Source organism: Phalacrocorax carbo, chromosome Z (genome assembly GCF_963921805.1).
Source record: "Phalacrocorax carbo chromosome Z, bPhaCar2.1, whole genome shotgun sequence".
Taxonomy (NCBI): Eukaryota; Metazoa; Chordata; class Aves; order Suliformes; family Phalacrocoracidae; genus Phalacrocorax; species Phalacrocorax carbo.
Genome location: NC_087548.1, coordinates 30,340,415 through 30,355,638, shown reverse-complemented (window position 1 = coordinate 30,355,638; position 15,224 = coordinate 30,340,415).

Genomic DNA, 15,224 nt, shown 5'->3' with positions numbered 1-15,224 from the left:
TATCACATCCAGTCATACAGTTTAACAGCAGTCTTGTGTTTGCTATGTCTTTAAAATAGTCACCAAAGACATTGCCTGGTGTGCTTTTGTGGAACTTACATTTTTACTGGAATCTCTAGGTAACCGTGAAGAAAAGACATCTTGAGGCTGGATCAATAAACAGGAGGAGTCTCTTCCCTTAATAGGAACTGACTTCTCCTAAGCAAGTTGTATCTTGGCCTATAGCATAAAGGGTGGTGGCTGGAGAGGTCTTTGCCTCAATTTGCCCTTTCTAGTGGCAGTCTGATATAAAATAATTGCAACACAGATGCTCTGACAGATCTTAAACTCCTCATTCACTTCTGCGTGTAGCTAAATGTCGTCTGTATGTTGCTCACTATGAAGGAAATATGACTGCAATCTACCACCAACATAAATGGGCATGGCCCTCTTGGCTCTCACAGAGGTACTGGGAGGATGCAGTCCTTGGGACCTAGACAGGCTGATTTTTCAGCTGAATGTGATTGAACTGCAACTGGAGTTAGTGATCTCATGTTGTCTGAAACACAGGTACGATGCTGTGCTGTGTTCAGTGTTCAGAATCAGGAATTACATGACAGTTCCTATGAAGAGTATAAAGGCTCATCTGGTACCCAGCACAACCTATTCATGCAATATGTTTGCCATAATGTATGAATTCATTTGGTCCAGCTTCTGATGTCCTCATTTCTTTTATGATATAATGCTCACTTGGACAGGCTGGAAATTTTTCTGAGGAGACAGAACGGGGCAAGGCTATTTCTGGAATTTAAAGGGAGATCTAGAGCTCAGGTCATCCTTTCATTTCAGAAAAAAGTAAGTGTTGACTTTTTTGAAGCCATTTCTACCTGCTCTTTCAACGAAGATTACTTTTGCACAGCAACTGTTGAATAAGCAGGTTTTAATTCTGCACAAGATGAAAATTGCTCTGAGAATATTTTAAGACCTCTGCTCCAGAATTTTCTCCAAAAAAAAAAGACTGTTGAAGACTATATGAAGGCCTCAGGGTCTGGCCCCTCATTTCTTAATGCACTGGAAATGATCAGCAGTGAATCTTTTGATAGATGGAAAGTTTCAAACCCTCCTCATTATTATTCACAGACAGTTTGGAAAGATAAGTACATAGTGACTTACTGCCCAGAAGGGCACATGCCTGTATTTCTCTTGTAAATTTTCCCAGGGAGCATTTGACAGGACATATGCCTGAATTATATTGCTCTTGTCAGTGATGTCAGAATGAGCAAATACTGAGGTCAACTACAAGAAATACTGCCAGCATGGTAGAGCAGTCTTTGGCTTGTCTTTAGCTTGTAGACCAATGCTTTCCCTGTTTTAAGAAAAACTAAAGACAGCAGAATAACAGCCTTTCAGCTGCACAGTCTGATCTCACAAGCCTTTGCCTCTGGCTGCAGACAGGCAGGGATCCTTGGATGTCTGCCTGGGTCCGGGGCTGCCTCCTTCAGGTGATGCTGAAGGAGGCAGCAGCCTGTGGGGACAAAAGGCCAGGATGGGGGCAGCCCGTGGACATTGGTATGGCTGTCTGCAGCCCTGCTGCCTGCGCTGCCTCTCCCAGGCTTTCCACCTGATCGCTGTTGATGTTTTTTGTCTTCAAAAGGTGGACCCACGGTGACCTGCTTTGCTATTTTCCGTATTTCCCATGTATTCCAGTTCCCTTGAATTTCAAAACAACACCTGCTTTGATCCTTCTATGACAAGGGGTCCCACTCTGTAAGTAGCCACTAATAAATGTGAAGTTTACCATCCAGGCCAGACCTTGATGACTTTAAAATCTCCTCTCCACAGCACCATACTCCATAAGGTACAGCTGGTGGCAAACAGCTTACAAACACTGTATGTCCATACATAGCTGGGAAGTCTGGTATTGCAATATTCAAAGATCAGTAAAGCAAAAGCCAGGTGAGGCTGAGCATCCGGGTGGAGGTGTATGGTCATAGTGACAGACCTGGCTGCAAACCTGCTGGTTCCCATCAAGGGATTGCTGCATAAAAAGCAGGGTGCCTCTGCAGAGAGGGGCCTGGTTTCTCTGAAGCAAGACAGGAGAAGACCTGCAGTGGAGCAGGAGCTCCAGCAGTGCCCTCCTGTCAGCTTCAGTGACTGTCGAGCAATGGAGGCAAGACACGGTGCGAGAAGAGAGGAAGGGTTTTAGTCCTGTCTACCCTGCCTCTGCCTGGTTTTATTCACTGCCAGTGTCACTTCTGCCTGAAGCACCACCATGTGGTACTCAATGTTGGCACAGAGACGCTGACATCAGGATTAAATATCAAATTGTTGCCCTGCTGTTTGCCTGGCTGCATTTCATTGTTTCTTTCCCCCACCAGCTGGAATGAGGGCCAGCGAGAAGTGCTGCTCCCCTCACTGGGGAAGACATTGTGAAAGACAGCCATACAGCAAGCACATCTTTTCTGTAGAGCTGGCCTAGCTGGGAAGGGTGGGTGTGTACACTGAATTTGGGTGGGGATTTTTCATTATCCCCGAAAGGACAGGAATTTACATCACAACTGCAAAGCTCAACTCTCTGCTGACAAAGGGAGAGAGAAGAATTTGTTGTCCTTGTGGAGAGTGGATGGTAAACACCACTGGCAGCTGCTAACTGCAGTGAAAATGCTCTGCGCCTCCAATTCACCTGCTTTGCATGCCCCAAAACTTGCAGCATGGAAATTTCAGCTGCTGACTCCAGTGAACCCTGTGATAGTGCTTCCAATATTTTTTGAGAGTTATGTTTTATCCTGGAGGGACCTTGTCTGCCTCCTGTTCTTGCCTTTCCAGCCACTCCAGCATTTTCTTGCTGTTTCCATAAAATCAGGGCTAAATTAATCCTTTTTTCACCTAATGCAGAGCTGGTCCTGGTGGAAAGCAACATCTTGTTTAATAAAAACAGCATGAGAAATATGCAGCTTCGTCCTGTTTGCTGAAATGACCAAGGACGATGGATAAAAAAAGGGCATGTACAAAGCAAGCTCTGAATGTTCCAGCAGTTCGCAAACAACAGGTGGCTGGCTAAATTCTGGAGATAAGGACCTGAGAAACAAGAGTCAAACGGCTGCCAGAAGGAAGAGAAAATATAAACATCGACCTATACTGGGAACAAAAATCGGGTGGCAACTGGGGAGTAAAGGGTCCTCCCCCTTACTGAAATGCTATATATAATTAGAGAATTTTGTAATAAAGTGATTATGTGCCTACACCCTACAGAGTCCGTGTCCATCATACACCACAGGTCCCTGAGGACCACAGTGTCTCTCCCTGCCTCTGCTGCACAGAATTGGGTCATGGCAGGGTGCTGCTGGTTTGCTGTAGAGGAGAGTTAAAGGTTTTTCCCTCCCTGGTGAGTCTAGCACTGCTTGCTGTGAGTTTGAGATCTACCTAGGGATGCTCTAAAGGCAGAACTCCTCACGTATGGCATTTACAAGTAATAAGAAAATGCCTTTAGGCAAAATAATTGCTAAAATTCATAGAAGAAACAAGAGTGTATGCATTTCTAGGTTTGTGAATAGTGCTATCAGAAATGTGAAAGCAGGATAGGTTTAGGGACCAAAACCTGCTCTGGCCTGGTGAGATTAGGCATCTATAGTAGCAAAGGAGGAGCAGCAGTTAGGTCAGGACATGCTGTCTGTAGGACTCTGCACACTCTGCAGTTGAGAAAGGGTTTTGCTACCTGCACTAAGCAGCACAGTGCTGTGCCCACTCTGCTAAAAAGACACAAACTAAGCCATTTGTGTGTGTCTACATGGGAGCGCTCAATATGCAATGCTGGGACTTGCTTTTCTGGAGCTGTAAACAGCTCTGCCACCAATTGTCCCACTAGTGTCCTCTGCCAGAATCCACTCACTATCTCCATCCTCAGCTGAACTAACAGGCACAGGCATGATAATATTCCACTTTATATGGGGAATTTTTTTCTTCTGCCTTTGACAAGGCAATGGCACTTCAGTATTGAATATCCTCTCTAAATTTAATACAAGGACCTGGAGCACTAGTGCATTACAACTGTTTGAACTGAGACAAGTCATGTAGTAGAGGATTCATGCCAAACTGAAGCTGCTGTTGAAATAGAAGGATTGAGTGTAATAAATCCCCAGGTGCTGGAGAATTCAAAGCCACTGTCTTCAGTTCTCAATGTTAGAGGTAAATGCAGAAATTCACAAAGAAAACCATGCTGTCCATGCATATCTAATATGCGGTTGAACTGTTTTCTATACTGTTTTGCCTTCATGAATGTAGAAGCATGATACCGGAGAGAGATAAACACTTTTTTTTTTCTGTTGATAAGATAGACCCCGTGGTGCCTTGTTCCTCACAGCATGGTGGGTCACCTGTGACCTCCACCCGAAGTCAGGATCTCTGCTACCTGCTGTACAAACACGTAGTAAGTAACAACACCTGTTCTGATAAATTTACAGTGTAAATAAACAAGGTCAGTAAAAGATTTAGAATGAGAGCATAATTTTGTGACCAGCTATATGAGGTGCAGAGGAGTTAAATTAATTCCCACACCAGAAGTCATCTGGAAGGCAAGGACCTGCTGCAGCTCTTGGAGGTACACATCCATATCCTCTGGGAAGCACCCAAAGAAGGCAACTGGCTTGTTTTGCCACATCTGCAGTCCCTACTGTACTTTGTGATTGTATGGATGGAAAATATTTATCAAACACATAATTTTATAAGTACTGTGAACAGTATAGTGTTGATTGTGGGTTGTTTTGTTTTGGGTGGTTTTGTGTTTTTTTTGCATTTGCATTCTGAACTGTAGTGCATGCAAGCAAAACTTTTGGTTTTGCTTTTAAAGACCAGAGGCCATTAGCACTATGAAGTTTGATTTTATTTCTGTAGGTAACTGTGGTAAGTTTGGAGTTATTGCTAAATCTTAAGATCTCCTTACAGCCTTGGTGTTCACTACTAACCCTTGCAGGTTAGTAGAGGACTGCCCTGTAGAGTTGCTGGGTCTCCTAAATCTACGAAGTGTGCACGGCACTTCACAAGCTGTCCACCCCTTGCTGACACATTTGCCACCTTCTTAGTGCGGAGCAGTCTGTGTTCAGTTTCCTGGGGAACAACGAAAGAGAGAAAAGACTAAGTATGCTGCTTTCTATCAAAAAGGGTCAAAACTTATGCTGGCAATCACAGAAACAGGTGTGAAGACAGACCAATTTGTTAGGATTGTACTTACCAAGGAGGGTCTTCCCCTCCAACCCATCTACAGGTGGCTCCCTGCCTGAGGAAATCCAGGGGGCTGGCATACCCCAGGGGCAGGCAGGGGTAGCACTCCTCGCTTGTGCTTTATTGCCTCCAAACCAGCTCCCTTTGCTTATGATGGCATATCTCATTCCTATTTTCCTTCCCACTTGTTGTGCTGTGTGGATGCTGGGACAGATATTTCTGCTTCGTCTCTTTAAGTTTGCTTGGTGAACACATCTATTGCTTTGCTTATACCTCTTATTTCTCCCTGGCCTCTCCTCGCACTATCATCTGATGGTAAAGATCTCATTTGCATATTTAATAATTCCTTTTATAAACTCTGCTAGTTTCATTCTTGTACAAACTTCATGTAAAGATGTAATGTGAAGTAACTGATGATGAGTTTGGGTAGATGCTGCATGGATGGTGCTCGTATTACGGGGATGCTTCTTCTGGGGCCCTATCCCAGCATCCTGGTTATACATGGTAACAAACTATTTGTGGAAACATTTCTTTCAGTGTTGAAGACTATTTCTGAAGCATCTCTAAAGCACCCTGACTCCAAATGCTACCTTGTCTGCACCGATGTATGCCAGGAAGTATTTTACTTAGAGGTATTAGTAATATTAATTTATAGCTGTATTCTAGAAACAGAATTCATTTCCAGACATCTAGCAGGGGCCACCCATGATCTAGAAAAGGTGCCAGGTTAAGGGATGAAAGACAAGCCTATGACACCAGGCAAATGATGCCCTCACTCATCAGATCATACACGTAGTGTTTGAGCTGGCACGTTTCATGAATCTGTTCAGCCATATAAAAATACCTCTGTGTGCTCAATGACATATATCTATTGGCACAGCCACAGCAGCTAACGCTACAGAAGAGTCTTAAAATTCACTCAGGGATATCTCACTGAGAAATAATCTTGCATTTCAGTCTGGGTTTAGTAAATAAAGCACCAGTCTGGGACAAATTTAGTAATGGTGAGTAGACTTCCTGCTCTATCCATAAAAATGGGTGTATTTTGGTGCATTATATGTTAAACATTTTAGTCTATGGGATGAATATTAAAATATCGATCCTTTTGGCACCACAAAGATAATGAATGAAAGATGCTACTGTCTGCATCTGTAGATTGGCTTGGAAAAAGGTGCCAAATCAGAGAAAGTGTATGTCAGAAACATATGTATTACATTTATTCATAAGAATTGATAGAAATTTTTATATTGTCTGTGTGATATGGACTTACTTAATAAACTATATATTTTGTATATAATACGGCATATTTAAGAAATGTGTTTGGATATGTAAAATACCTGTGTGAGCTGGATCATACTCGCTCACACCTGTATAAACACAACACACACACAGAGCTAGGTAGATATAATATGGCAGAATGACCATAATGGCAAACTATTACAGAAATATCCAATGCACAAAATGAAACAAAGTAAAAATGTAAATGAGACATTTTAGGAAAATCATGAATACCTTCTGTTTCTGTCTTCGGAAGCTGAATGTTGCCTTGCTCTGGTTGTTTTTCCCAAAGGTTTGCAAAGTGCTAATTACAAAGTGTGAGGAGCAGTCAATTTCCTAACCGAATTTGTTTTGAAACCTTTTTTAGTCTGAGCCTCCTATCCACTGTCTCCACAATTTACCCTCTTCAGTATTGTTCCTTTGTATCTTTTGGAAACAGCCTTTTAAGAACTAGAAAAGCTTCAGCAAAAGAAACCTGTTCAGAGGAAGGGTATTTCTGAAGTACTAAAATAGTGTAACAGTTCTGTTCAAAGAAACACATACCTGAATCAATCCATGGGGGATGAAAAGCATGGCAAAAAATAGCCTAAAATATAAAAAAGTTTCAAAAGAAACTTTCAGGAACTGAGCCCATCCTTATTCACTTAGGCAGCAGATTTTGGTGACTGAATTAGGAACAGGAACAGGCCCACCAAACCATGGTGGTGAATGAAGGAAAAATTTATGTCTACAGATCATAGGTGACACATTTGTAGCCTAAAATGAATTTTCTAGCCTGGAAAAGCTCTCTCACAAAATCTGTAAGTTTAAAAAATGATAACATTTTGCAAGCAGAATAATAAGTCTTTTAAAAAGTTTGGGTTTTTTTTAATAGGCCATAGAATATAAAGTGAGGTTAATGAGTCAGGGGCCAATCTGCCGCATGAAGGATGTTACTTATGTCAGGTGTCACCTGGGCATGAGGGCTGTGATGATCTGTGGCACCGGAGGGGCAGGCTGAGTTCTCTAGGGGCAGCAAATACACACTCAGTAAGAGGAAAGAAGAAACTGCAGGTCTTGGATCCTAATCCTAATCAAAATACTGAACTCTATAATCATGTTACCTATTATTGCTAACAGTGGTTAGTGGAGGCAGTAGATGTGGCGATTCATGTACGATGTGGGAAATGATGAGTACAAGAGAGGAAAACTCCCAGAGCACATGTACAGTAATACAGCAGGGAAAAGGCATGTACAAAACAAATCATGCTTTTCGGCTCAGACTGAAAATGGTTTCAAAGTTTCATAAGCAAAACTGTGGAAATGACTGAAGGTGTGGAGGAAGGCACTTTTAAGATCCAAATGAATTAATTATTGAAGAGACATGTTAAAAGAAGACACGATAATAATGAAAAACTTTCAATTACTTACACTTTATTGAAGGGAACCTGTAAGTGATGTGTTGAGCTTTGTCTCATGCAAGGCTGCATAGAGAAAGCAACCATCAGAATAACATCACCAGCGGTTTGTGTCCCATCAGATTTATGGTCAAATAGATCAACTTCCTAATTTTCAAGTGAGATTTCACACAGGAACAACCTACTGAAAAGTAACCTGCTTGGAAAATAACTTCATGATCACTGGTCTGACTGTGCATAGGCATAGCAGGCAGCTAGAAGGGTGTAATTCAGAAATATCCTTTATTATTAAAAGAAAATAGGGTTTATGCAACCTTTGTCATTGTGAAACATGAAACTATCTGGCTTTTTATTTTTAAGTAGTATTCTGATAGCTTGTTAAGCATTCAATTCTATTGAATTGGGCTCTGAATTTTTGGACTCTGACAAAGTGTCTGATTTTTTTTTCCACTGATAGCTCTTGCTCCTGCCCTCTCTCTCCACCTCCCCACCCCCACACTTTGAGGTAAACCCTACGTAACTGCAGCATGCCAGCGATGTTTCACTTTGCACTGAGAAGAGCATATCTCATTTGTGTTAAGGAGATTACACCGAGTTTAATCATCTGTATTTTACCAATATGTTATGCATATGTTTCGAGTAGACCGGAGATAATATTTTATTCATTATAGAGAAATCAGAGCCCAGGTGTGACATTTTAGTTCTTGCCTGGAGTCATGGTGTGTCTGTTGACTATTTGCTTCTAGCAAGGTGGGTGCTTGCCTGGGGGAAAACCTACCTGAAAGTCAGCACCTGCTGGTATTCCCGCTCCGGTCCTTTGCTCCTTACTAGGATTCAGCCCCCAGCCCTTCCATCCACTGGAATTATTTTGGGGAACATGTAGCTTCGCTGTCCTCATGGAGGGGGTGTACCCTAAGTGTGCCCCTTGCACCTTGGTATACCTTTCTCCGGGAAACCCAGACGGGAGTGCTAGTTCTTTCTTTGATAAAACAAAAATTGGGTTTTCTAGTTCAAAACCTAACAAGAAAGGTAAAAAATATTTAAATCACAATTCTACCTTAAATTTAAAATGTGTTTAAAGCTCTGTTAATTAATACTTGGCAATGCATGGGAGGGCTGGATATTATGGCTGTGTGAGACACTGCACACTGTTGCTCTTTTATGACTCCATCAGCAAGCTGCTCCCTGGTCTGACAACATGATGCCTGTCATAGGATCTAAAAGGCTGTGTTTATCCATATAGATTGGTAAAGCCATGATTTCTGAGAGGTAACCACACCTGGTACATAAATGACACTGATGACAGATTGAGTAACAACTTCCTTTGCACTAGCACATTGCAATTTTTAACTTGAAAATACTGTGAATTCAGGATGAAGTTTTTACAAAAATATTGAGCGCCTATGTAGAACTCTCATTTAGAGAAAGTGGCAAGTGCTACGATATTTTTACCATACCAGAATCACAGAATTTGCAATGCACTTGTGTATTTCCCTTGAGCCATAAAAATCCCACCCTAAAACTATTTTGAAAAGCCCCAAGATATTTTATTCTGTACTAAATGAGCACTTCATTCAATTTTCCTTTCTTTCATGTTTTTTACTGTCCTTTCCTTAGGAAGAAAAGGATTTCTTTAATAAGCACTGATTTTAGGGAATCTGCTGTAGCCTTCTCAAAGGGGTTGGAGCCCTGACTTACAGAAGCATTGATAAGCCCTAATTCATCCTCAATGACCCAGGTACATTGATCTTCTAGAAAGGAAGTTACAATCTAAATTTAGCCGAAGTCAACAGGAAAAAATAATTTGAAGAACCTGCTTAAACAGTACAAACTCGGGTTTTGATGTCTGTGAAATCTTACTGATACGTCTGGGGGAAAAGAAATGACCGAGATGAGACTCTGAATGTGAAACATTCATCCTGAATATTACATTTCATTCAGAAAGTTGCAGACACATGAAGATGAGCGTTTCGAGTGAAAACACCTTTTTTTCTACCCTGGAAACATTTCCAGTGGACTGGTAAACTTGACATGTGCATATATCTAGTGAACATTTGCATATGTGTGCACAAACACACACACCACACACACGCAAACACACTTGCTCAAAGAATTACCTGACAATATTTCATTTCCGACAGGTAGTATCAGACTGGATACAGAGCAATTGTGACATGCTCACATCTGACACACAGGTCCAGGCAGCTGACATTGCATCCACATTCTGCTGGAATGAGGAATGAAGGAAGTGATTTTTTTCTGTCTTGATGAATTGCTTTTTGATGGGGATGCTTTTCTCCAGTGGGGGTGTGTGCACAGTCTGTAGCAACTAGCACAGTGCATGCCTGAAAAATACTATCAAATGGTTTATATCTTGCCACTGGTACTCAGGTCTTCCATAAACACAAATACTGTGATTACATCTCATTTGAATAGCACCTGTACATCAGTCAAGGCTGCTGTTCTGCTAGGCAACCGCAAAGGTAAATTGGGAATTGCATAATTATCACAGGAATCTTCATGAGCTCTTGCTGAATGTAATGAAATACCATGATCTTTTCCTATCACATGTACCATATTATTTGGAGAGATGCTGAGATTTTGCAAAGTTGTAAGCATGTCCAATAACAATGCATGCATGAGATAGCCTAGGTCTGCCCTTAAGAATGTCAGCCTCCTGCACCTTTAGCAACCCTGAGACTAAGCATTTCAAACAGTGCTTTCCGAGTTCCCTCTGTTCTCCTCCAAAGCTACCAGTCTCTGCAACTGAAGTAACTGACCAGTTAGGGATCATTCACCAGAGAAATATATAATTACCTTTTCTGTACCATATCTTTAAAAACATTTGTAGGTTGTATTTTTGCTTCAGCTGTGGACTGTAGCTCCCATGCCCTTGTAATCTGGATTTGCCTGAGCACTGCCTCACTGAAGGATATTGTTTTTTCAGAAGTCATATCAATGCATGCGCCACAATGATTTAAAAATACAACAGGCAGACACATGTGAATGGTTTTTTCTGTGATTCTCACAAGTCTTAGAGGACCGTGTACATTTCCACACTCCTAATCACTCTGTAAAGGCAGTTTATTGTCTTTGTCCCACGTCTGGTGAAGTTTAGGAAGAAAGTAGGCAATAGCAGCAGAAAATACGCTTGTCAGCAAATACTGCTTCTGTAAAAAATAACTCTTAATCCTATTAAATATCTTCCTTTCTCTCAGATTTTTCTTTCCAGCGGGCACTGAATGAAGAAGGCACACGACGCACAGGGTAGCATGGCCAGTGTGCCATGGGGAGTTATGACCTTCCTCTCCGTGGCCCGGGGTGAGACTGCACCTGGGGTGCTGTGCAGGGGGTTCAGCCCCCTCTTCAAAAGGGATGTAAGGAACCTGGTGAGGGTCCAGCAGAGACCCTCTGAGACTTCAGATCCTAGGGCACAGGAAGAAGACTGAGGGAGCTGGGCTTGCTTGGTCTGCAAGGAGGAGGCTAAGGTACAGTCTAAGAGCTGCCTGCTGTTGTGCAAGGGTGACTGCCAAAGTGGTGGGGCCCAGAGCATCTGGGTAGCAGCAGCCAGTGTAATGAGGCCACCACATTGCAGGTTGAGAGGTCAGACCAGGCACCCTTCTCACTAGGATGTGGTGCAGCACTGGCACAGGTGGCCCACAGAGGGGGTCTCCATGCTTAGAGGTTTTCAACGCCTGGCTAGGCAAAAACCCAGCAACCTGTCAGAGAACAGGAGACAGTCCTGCCTCAAGTGGGAAGTTAGAGGAAAGATCTCCAGGGTGTCATCCCAGCCAACATTTCTGTGATTCTCTGATATTTGCATTTATGAGCCATGATACTGTTCTTCAGACCTTAAATGCACAAAATATTTCACTTCCTTATTTAAAAGTTAAATTTACACATGTTGCTCTACAGACCTCAGTGGAAGAGCTTTACAGCAAACTGGTCCTTCTGCCCTTACCCAGGACTGTGTACATTCAAATAGATGCCCCTGACAGAGTGGCTTGCTGGGGGTGAGGCTTGCTGTTTGTGCAAGGCTCACCTTCTCTCTGATCTGCCAGCTCGTAGTTGTCGAGCAAGATTTTAACACTTTGAATGAAGTTGAAGACAAATCACAGATACAGTGTAGGTACAATTTTTCCTTCAGAGCAATAACTATCTGCTGCAGCTAGAGGTCTCAGTAGCAGATTTCAATGTTTTACTTCTGCTTTTTCATTCTGAGGGTTGATGCAGCTGTGAGACAAGGGCAGTGGGCCTGAGTTTCTCAAGCAGGATTGAATCTTTTGTGTGTACTAAGGAAGAAGGTTTCCCCAGGACAGCAAGGAAAAGAGATATTGTGAAACAGTGAGGAAGCATGTAGTAGGCTTTCTGTCTGTCTTTGACTTTGCAAAATGCTTGTGCAAGTTTTCTGAGATGCAAAATTAATCTGCAGTGAAAGCGATGAACCAAGATCACACTGACCCACAGACGGAAATACCTCAAATATGAGTACAGAAGGAATATCTGCATGTCTATTTATATCTATTTGTCTGCCAAATCATCTAACAATGACACTTTCATAGGAACACCAGAATTACATCTGAAAGCAGTCCACCTAACGCCTGCACCTTGATTGCTAAAAATAACTCTTACTTCAATCAATCCTTTTTTGCAGCTGCCACTGGCATGAGCTACTTAATGAAGACAAGCTGTGGCGGTTATCTGCATGTGAATCTTTCCATCCAGGCATTTGTTTATTTACTTTCATAATTTTTATGTCTTTTTTGTCATGGGAAAGTCCTTTGTGAAGACATGTTAGCTAAGCTTACAATGAGAGAGGAAAAGTAAGAGTAATCCCCAGTGGGCAACATTTCAGCTCCCACTGTAAAAAGGGATTAATTCAATTACATTAAATATATGGCATGCATTAATAGGGGTCAGTGACAGGAACAAAGGAACAAAGTGACAGGAGCTAGTCTCTTATTAGCATAGCAGTGGTGAAAGAGATGAAAAAAACCTACGGCAAAGACATACGAAGTAAAAAGCATCTCTTCAGACAAGTATTTGGGACTGACCTGCCTTTAAGATTGTTGCTGTGTAATCTTCTAAAGTCATTTATGATCACTTATATTTCCCATCTTACTTAGCTTCTATTTTTGGTGCAGGTTTCAACCACTTCCTAAACTGATGTTTTTTGCTGCCCTTCTTGTTTGCCAGTGTTTCTAGTCTATCTCCTCTGTTTTTTTTTTTTCCTTGGTAATAGTTAATAAACATACATGTTTCAAATTAGATCTGAGTAACCTATTGACTTCCATCCTTCCCAGCAGAAGTAAATTCAAATTCAGTACTTTTTCTCTAGGACTTAACCTTAAAACCTGCAAGTACCTCACAATGGAAGGTAAGAATAACCCATCGTGATTAAAATCGATGCATTCTTTCATGTATAAGACGTGTGGACTTTTGCCATCCCACCTGCATTTAAGCACTTAACTATCATAAAAAATTTTAGCCACTTCTGCAGGAAACTCCAGAAAAAAGAAAAAAAAATCCATTTCCTGTACTTTATCTCTGCTGATATAATCAGCCATTTCTTTAGCCTTTTTCATCCTTGTTATTAGCTCTGACATGAAGTGTGAGAAAATTGTAGACTGCTGCTTAGAACTTGCACCTTTCTCAGAAAAAAATTGTCCCATCACCTTTTATAGTCTAACACATGTGGATTCACAGCATCACGTTTTTGCTACAAAATTTACTGCAATATCCCACTGCAAAGCAAGAAGTATCCCAGATGTGACCATAAGGACACTTCAGCTTTAACCTTGTTTTACCCTAAGTTATTCTTTACCCATCAGACAATTTTCTCTCCAGCTTTTGATTACACTTCTTGTCTACAGCTACCTTCAGAGCAGGAGTTGGCACACACTTTTTGCAGGGATGTGATTGAAATGAGACACCTGCAGTTTCTACATAGTGTGTCCTCTTAAGATGGAATTCCAATATGTGCAAAAAATACTGCCTCAGTTGAGGGGTATGGAAAAAACTCCCTGCCTTTTTAATCAGATGGCTATTTTAGCTCTGACTGCTGTCACTAAAAAGGTCCAGCAAATGTGTCCCTAAAAATATGGAGATTATTTTTCAGCTATAAATAGACATTTTGAGAAATTAATACAAACCTCAGAGAGATTTTAGCGGTTGCAAACACATGTAATGGCTTGCCCTGTGGTAGATGTAAGCCACCTTGCACTTAGAGCAGGAGGTAAGACTGTGCAGCTGGGTGATGCATAACCACTGATGAGCCACATGTTCAGCCCTTTGTTCAATATTGCTTCTCTGGGTATCTGGCCTGAGTCTTTTGAATAAAATAGAGCTACAAGCTTCCAAAAACCGCATGAAGATGGGGTCAAACTGAGATCCGTCATGTCGACCCAGCTGGTGAGGTGGTGAGAGTTAGATCTACCAGGCCAAGACATTTCAGGTCCACCCACCCTTGCAAAAACTACAGGAAAGTCTTGGGGATGCACAAGGGCAGCACTTGTCCCCTGCCCTGTGATGACTCCTTTAGAGCAGAGTCAAATAAATCAACCAGTCACAACCTGAACTGTACTTGTCATCTCTGCCATGGTTTTGAAAACATGCACAAATTTTCATAAGCATGCATCTGGCAAGGTAATGAGCAGTGTTATCTCCTGAGCATGATGCAGTCCCCATATAATAACAGCTTAGTATTTGTGCATTTCCTTTTTATTTCTCTAACAACAACAATACCACCACTGCCAAGAAACTAATAATGTTCCTCATTACCAAAACCAAAATAACCAAAATTCAAAAAATGCCCATCAAAGCGCTCTGCTATTTTTACAGAAAATGATGATGTGTCAGAAACTCCTGAATGTGCCCAAGGGACTTTGCTAAAACTTGTTGATTTATGTAGAAAGCACTGAAGTGGCAGTCTTATAAATGCCTCAGATTGATACCGAGCTTGGCTTGCCGAAGCCCACAAAGGATGCTGGGGCTGGAAATCAGGAGCTGCTGACTCCCTCGTCTGTCAGCTAAACTGCTAGTTCATGCCTTTCTATTATTGTCGGTAGTACTTTTAGAAATGCTCCTTGTTACTCTTTTTACTTACCCACTCAAAAATATTTATTTTTTCTTGACCTACTGGCTGAACTGTAGTTACTGTTTTCACCTTTTGTAGCAAAAGTGACCCACTGTGGAGATACTGCAGCATTCCTCTCAAAGTCTCCTGACTGTAAACTAAGAGCAGGCTACCATAAAAGCAGCATCTTTCTTCTGTTTATCAATATTTCTTAATCCTAAACTTTTACTAGGCCTATTAGTTCTCTGTGTCTTGTCTGGTGTGGTTTGTTGAGAGAG